Source organism: Plectropomus leopardus, chromosome 6 (genome assembly GCF_026936395.1).
Source record: "Plectropomus leopardus strain MGB_pleo_1.0 chromosome 6, ASM2693639v1, whole genome shotgun sequence".
In the NCBI taxonomy this organism is placed as follows: domain Eukaryota; kingdom Metazoa; phylum Chordata; class Actinopteri; order Perciformes; family Serranidae; genus Plectropomus; species Plectropomus leopardus.
The window spans coordinates 1,427,242-1,434,718 of NC_142181.1; the positions used below are offsets into that span (position 1 = coordinate 1,427,242).

The following is a 7,477-nucleotide window of genomic DNA, read 5'->3' on the forward strand; positions in this document are numbered from 1 at the left end:
AACTTGGCTACAAACTCCTGAAAACAAAACGATGAGAGTGGTCCAGATTTAGCTGCTAACAGACAGAGGTCAGAGGTCAGAGTGTCTGTGACTCAGACTTTCCCTCAGGAGGACTTTCACAAGACAGTTTAACCTCATTCCTCTGCCGTTACATAAAACAGCTTTTCTTTTTTCAAACAACATTCGTTAGTTTGTATTTTCAACAGTTTGCACAAACAGTGTTGATTTGTGCAGCTTCAATGCAAACCATAACACTCGACTCTGGTGGGACTCGAACCCACAACCTTTGAATCACTTCCTGAGTATTCAGCTAGAAGTCCAATGCGCTATCCATTGCGCCACAGAGCCACATGACATGACACTGAAAACTCATGTAGTAAAACTAAAAATGAAGTGCCGCTCTGAACCCGAGAAACCACGATTTTAACCTCACCTGAATCTGTGTTCACACAATGTGTGTGTGTGTGTGTGTGTGTGTGTGTGTGTGTGTGTGTGTGTGTGTGTTCTGTAAACTGTTTTGTGTCCGTGACCAGCCTCGTGGGAAATGCATTTGTTGAAAACTAACTAAATAGTTTTGTGTAATAGTGTGACTTTTGAGATTATAATGTTGGCAGTTTAACTCCTTGACACCTATTTTTTTTTATAAATATGGGAAGAGGGTGACAAGACAAGAAAAAAAAAAGAAAAGTTAAAAGAAAACATTTCTAGGATTCTGCTGCTTTTCCAGGATTTTAGGAGAATGAAAGAAAAATGATTGATATATTTATTTTATTTTAGTTAGAAGGGACCTTGTACAGTTTAAAATGTAAATGTTACCATTTGAAGCGCCGCACTAGATTATAGTTTAGAGATAATTCGTCAACTGAAGGTGTGTAAACTCATTTCACAGTGCGTGTGTGTGTGTGTGTGTGTGTGTGGTCAGTCATGTTGAACGTCACCAACTGTCAGTCACAGTACCATTTCTGTCTGTGTGTGTGTGTGTGTGTGTGTGTGTGTGTGTGTGTGTGTGAGTGTATGAGAGAGAGAGAGAGAGAGAGAGAAGCTGGTTGACGCCATGAGCACAATGGGAACAGCAGGACGACAGAGTGGGTCTATTGTGTGTTTGTGTGTGTGTATGAAAGAGAAATACAGTGTTTTGCGTGTATACACAGACACACAGTGAGACCACACACAGCGGACTGGCTGACATACTGTGATGATGTGAATGTGTCACACACACACACACACACACACACACACACACACACACACACACATACACACATACATAAATAATCCTCCACTGGTTCGGGACAGAAAGGAGGATGGATCACATTTTTGAAATATGTATACAGAATATAAATAATCTGAGGGTGAAGGTCCACACTGGAGCCTTTTTCATTCCTAACTTGTCACATGTGCAACTTGGTCAGTGATACTTTCATCAGACGATGCAAAAAGGCACCTTTTTCGGCTGTGCGAAGTGCTGTCAATTGTTGTCAGTATCAAACGCTGCAAGTAATAACACCTGTGGGGCAGGTGGGTCCAACAAACCCCTGACTTTCACCCTGGAGCCAGCTGTTTGCTTCCTGTATGAATGTTAAGCCACAAAGATAACATTAGATAAGATAATCCTTTATTTGTCCCACAATGGGGAAATTTGCATTTTTACAGTAGCAAGGTTTGTACAAGATAAGCAAGAACAATATAAATAGTAAAAAAAACAAGGTGCAAACTCAACACTTAAAAATGTTTACATCATGGCAGACCGACCCTCAAACTGCCCTGTCAGCCCCAGGTTTGGGTCAGAATAAATGTATGTGTATGTGACATCATGTGACTTTAGTTTTCACATGAACAGAGGTCTCCTGGGGAGGAAAAAGGCAAATAAAACGGAAAATAATCAAAGAAGTTTAGAGGACAACCACACACACACACACACACACACACACACACACACACACACACACACACACACACACACACACTCAGTAGTCCAGGCTAAACAAACACAGTGGCAGTTGAGTATAAACTTCCAGTAGTGTTGTTAAGAGAAGAGACACACAGACGCCCTCTGTCCTCTGTGTGTGTGTGTGTGTGTGTGTGTGTGTGTGTGTGTGTGTGTGTGTGCATGCCAGTGTAAATGAATGCTCATGCCTCTGCGTGTGTGTTTCCCTCTCTGGGTCAGCATGGCCTCCTGACATTGTCTTGTCTCAAACAGAAACAGTGGGCATCATCCTGTGTGTGTGACCTTCATGACCTCCACAGTTACAGCTCTTTGTAACACTTTCTCTTTTTTCAGACTGTCTCTATAAAGTTATTCTACACATTGTCATCACCAAGCTTTAAGACAAACTGTTGACTCTAGTGGGACTCAAACCCACAACCTTTGAATCACTTCTTCTGAGTTTCACTAGAAGTCCAATGCACTGTCCATTGCACCACAGAGCCAGTAAATCCTACAGTGTCTGGTTTATGTTTTTTGGTAGGTACAGTCACTCTTACATGCCAAAGATGGATAAAAGTGCCTCAAAAATAGGAAAGTAATTTGGAAAAACAGTGCAGGCTCAGTCCATGCATAAACAGGTATTTTTGTAAACAGGTTTTTTCCCTCCTTTCATTCTAAGAAATGTCTTGTGCACACATACACTGCTATTAAAATAGAGAAGAAACTGTCCAAATGTAAACACAGGGTGCGTTCAGAAGCGTTTTCTTTTTACTTTACAGTAGGTGCTACAGCTGCCCTTATATAGTTCGTACTGTTGCTGCAGTATGCACATGATTAGGATAACACCGTGAACTTTGACCTTCTTGCTCTTGTATCAGTTGCCACGGAGATCAAACAAAAGGCCATTTGCTGAGCTCATCAGAGACAGATAAATTCAGACACCTCTGCTGTTGTTACTTTGCAATGTTTAACTTTAATATTTTTGCAACAGTGTCTTTATTGTGGTTTTCAATCATAACAAATATTACAAATAAAATGCAATAAATACAAATAAAATACAATATTACAAATACAATAAATAAAATAGTATTGGCAGTAAATATGGTATACCATAAAATGAAAAGGCAAAGCAAAAAAAACAAACAAAAAAATAAAGCCCAGCAACAATAATATATAGGCCAATAAAATCTATAATAATTATAATAATTATATATATATATATATATATATATATATATATATTACAAGTAATAGTATTTTTTCTTTTTCTTTTTTGTATTTTTGATATTTAATATTTATTCAATATTTTAAATTTAAATTTTTGTTTCATTTCCTCTCAAGCTGCTCATTGCCTTGTTCACATGTATTTGCAAAACCTGGTAATTATTGTTTTTTTTTAGACACTGTCTTATTTCTCCTTTGGCTTTAGGAAAGAGAGACTAAAAAAACCCCAAAACCAAACAGTAACACAAACTTCAGAGCCAGATAGAAATTACTGTATTTCTATAAATAATTTGTTACATATTGCTGCCAGCTCACCATGTACATGCTTTAACAGAGAAAAACAAAACAGTCACGTCGCCAAAAACTTAGTATAGAATAAGTTGTTGAACTGTCGAATTACACAGCCTGGGAGGCGACGCTGAGGGAGGAAACGCAGGAGGCCTCCCTCTCTCTGTCGCTGACGTCATATAAACATGAACCCCAATAGAGTCAGGAAAAATGTAAACACACACACACACACACGGTTGTGATATTTCAGGACTCTCTGTGACCTGCAGATCTACAGTCCAGGCTAATTAAGACACAATTATGACCAATAATTCTAATTATTGTTTGAGATTTGTTGCTAATTACTGTCATTAATCTCTATTTTCTCTTTTGTACTTTTTGTTTTGTGTGTTTGAGCTCAAACGTAATGAATAACAGGAGGCAGTGAGCGTAACGCCGCCTGCTGCTGACTGTATTAACACACACTGGAGGCTTTCATGAAGCTGTCAGTAATTAAGTACATTAATTAGCAATTTGGCAGAAAGTGTCTCAGGTACTTCTGGAACAACCTCGTTTGTTTCTGCCGCTCACAGTTTTCAGTTTTAGCTGCTCAGTTTGAGGGGAAACACAACAGTATCATCAGTATTTTGATGTTAAGTTAACAATTTTTCTCATTAATGCAGCGTGGCAGACATTGTCCATTTGTTCAGTTTCCATCATAAAGCTCGACTCTGGTGGGACTCGAACCCACAACCTTTGAATTGCTGATCCTTGACTAGAAGTCCAATGCGCTATCCATTGCGCCACAGAGCCGCCTGCCTGTGTAGAGACATGTGAGGACAAAGCAGCTACAGCAAAATGCTGGCTTTATTTCAATCAATCAATCAATCAATTAATCAATCAATCAATCAATCAAGACATTATTTGTATAGCACTTTTTATACATATAGCAAAATACAACAACATACAACAAAAGTGTAACAGTGCAAACAAATAACAAATAAGTAAATAACAAAATATATAATAATGATTCTACTAATAATAGTAATAATAGTAATAAATAAGTAAAATACTAAAACTGTAAATCAGAGGTAAAGGAATCGATAGCAAGTAAAAAAGAGTAAGTAAAAAAATAAATATGATAAAAATAAAAAGGTACAAAGTAGATTTAGATCATCTTCAAAAAAGACAAACAAAAAAACATAGTTTAAAATGATGAAATTAAGATTTGTCCCTAAATCCTGCCACATTTACATAAAATGGTTTACCAAGTAGTTAAACAGTAAAAATGACTAAAATGTAAAATAAATAGTCAGTAGATAAACAGATGGAGTTTAATCAAAAGCTCTCTGTCCTAAAACCGTACGATGTGCTGTGATTCAGATCTGAAGGATCACATTTAATCACATTTATAACTACGAGGTCAAAAAGCAGAGTTAGTCTTCTGTTTCTCTGTAAAACCTGTGAACATCACCTCATCATAGTTGCTTCTCAACAACAACGTTATTAATTATCCCCTGGGAAAGTCATTTTTTTGTCACATGAGCACACGGAGGAGCCGCTGACGTGCAGTTGTTGTCCGAGCAGCTGCTGTTGGAGGCCGCGTTCAGCCCGTCAGCTGCCGGTCCGACTCCACACTGACGGCCTCATGCCGGACGTTGACAGCCCCTCCTCCTCCGGCTCAGATAGCAAGCCAAGCCCTCATGGACAACTGCTATCCCAAAACTTTGTTCCCTGACCGGGAATCGAACCCGGGCCGCGGCGGTGAGAGCGCCGAATCCTAACCACTAGACCACCAGGGACAGCTGACAATGAAAGGAAGTAAGCACCATCAGAAAGTGGGTAAATACGGCCTCAACGAGTACATCACCGGAGAATAAGAAGCTTCTGTCTGACATTTTTGTCCAAGAACAGGAGACAGGAGGCTGTGACCTCCGACCTTTGACCCTTTCCACTGTGGCTCTGCTGTGATGTGGAGAGTCTCTCTGGGAGCTGAGTCCCGCCCCTCGGCGGCGCTCAGTGGAAGCGAAACCGTCGGGTCAAACGGCTGAGGTGGAGAGACCAAAACTGTGTTTGACGGCTCTGTTCGGTTTAATGGAGCTGATGTCCGTCTGCGAGTCTCTACGGTCGCCTTGGCAACGAGATGGGGCTTCAAACACACACACACACACACACACACACACACACACACACACACACACACACACTGAGGCTGATGTTGTGATGTAAGTGAGAGTGTTGGTGCGCCGCCATCGTCGGTCACTGGGGTGTGTGCGTGTGATGATGAGGTGTGTCTGAAGCGGATGCACCTGGAAATACCTTGGTAGGTGATGATGAGGTTGTCCAAGTTACACACACACACACACACACACACACACTGTCACGCACTCACACACACACTCACACACACTAGGCTGCAGCGTTTTCTATTCCCTTAGCATCGAGTCTTTAAGCTCTGATGGATGTTAAAGTTGTGCGTGCGTGTGTGTGTGTGTGTGTGTGTGTGTGTGTGTGTGTGTGTGTATAGCCTGAGCGTTGGTTAACCACATCGTTGGACCCGATCCATCACACTCTCTCTCTCTCTCTCTCGGTGCTGTTTGTTCTCTCAGGGTCACTCGCTCGTTTTCACTTTCTCTTTCTAAATTAATAAATTTGATTGATTGAAGTTAACTTTGTTTTTTCTGTGATTCAGACTCACTTTCACTTTTTCAAACCCATGTTTTATATGTTCTCTCTTAAACACTGTGCAACACTATAACCACTTTTCCTTCACTCTCACTGCACTTCTTCACAAGAAGACATAAAGAACAGAAGACAAATTGTTAATTTTCGGTTGAACTCCTTTATAGTTTCCGAGGTTCCTGCAGATGTAAAGAGGTTTGAGACAGTTCAGTTAGTAACTTGTTAGTAACACTATCTGTCAGCAGCTCCTGTTTGCACTGCACACTTATATACAGACAACTGGATAATTTTAAGAAACTAAAAAAAACATTTTTTCATTTTTTATGAGTTATTTATTACCAGTGGCTTTTTAGGCACCACAACAGTGACTTTGAAGTGATCTGTTGGTGTTTTTCTAGCAGGCATTTGGGCACCAAACATTGGTGTATTTTAGCAACCAGTCACTGTTTTTGCAGTGGTACTTTAGGCACCAAACGTTTTCCAGCAGGGACTCAAACAGCAAAAAAGGGTATTTTAAGCCAAAACATGATGTTTTCTTAAGCGTGGCTAAGAATTTTTCCTCCTTTTCTGGTGATCAGTTTGCTTAATATTCTCCATCAACGAAACCAGGAGGATCACAGTGCAGCTGGAGGCGTTGATGATCGTTATAGAAAGAGTTAATAAGTTCACAGCATAGTGATACACCATTTGATAAACAGAAATGTTTAAGATGTGCTGATCCACAGATTCTGCCTGTGTGGATCTGAGGACACAAACAGGGTCAACAGAAGCAACAGATTATTGTTGTGGGACCAATTTGGAATAAAATAATACCATTTTTTAATTCAGATGTTTGTTAAAACCTTGATTTAATCTTCATCGTCAAAAATCATTGTAGCTGCGTCCTGGTTTACACTCTGCAGGTGTTTCCACACAGGGATTTCAACCTGCAACCTGCAGACCTCCTCTGCATCTGGATTGTATTACTGACACCCCTGAACCCCATAAACCCCATAAACCCCCCCACCCTAACACCCTCACCACCCCCCCTCCTCCCCACCTGACCCACATCTCCGTCGTTCGGCAGACAGCTGCAGAAACACTCGTTTACGTACGATCACTAATTGGGTCAATATGTGTTAGTTTATCAATGACTTTGTAGGAGACCGTTATCCTCCAGTGCACACACACACACACACACACACACGCTCAGCAGTTAAGAGAAGAGAGCACATTCTTGTCTTGCAGCCAAACATTACATATGTCCTCACAGAGAATTCTTTTATACGGACCTCCTCTTCTTCTCTGCTGTGAAACAAAGACGTGTATAAAGCTTTTTCTTTTTTATACCTTCTGACTCAGTGTGTGTGTGTGTGTGTGTGTGTGTGTGTTAGTTAG

The 7,477-nt window shown here is 40.4% G+C and overlaps 1 protein-coding gene and 3 non-coding genes across 4 annotated transcripts in view; 1 reads left to right on the forward strand and 3 right to left on the reverse strand.

The window, feature by feature from the left end:
* The window catches only part of plekhg2 (pleckstrin homology domain containing, family G (with RhoGef domain) member 2), a 107,800-nt gene that overhangs the window by 23,962 nt on the left and 76,361 nt on the right, over positions 1-7,477 (forward strand). The gene's annotated exons all lie outside the window — the stretch shown is intronic.
* On the reverse strand, positions 257-348 carry trnar-ucu (transfer RNA arginine (anticodon UCU)). The gene is given in 2 exon segments: positions 257-292; positions 312-348. It is a non-coding gene; the product is annotated as a tRNA-Arg (tRNA).
* Positions 4,145-4,231, reverse strand: trnar-ucu (transfer RNA arginine (anticodon UCU)). The gene is given in 2 exon segments: positions 4,145-4,180; positions 4,195-4,231. It is a non-coding gene; the product is annotated as a tRNA-Arg (tRNA).
* Positions 5,149-5,220, reverse strand: trnae-cuc (transfer RNA glutamic acid (anticodon CUC)). Its single transcript has one exon. It is a non-coding gene; the product is annotated as a tRNA-Glu (tRNA).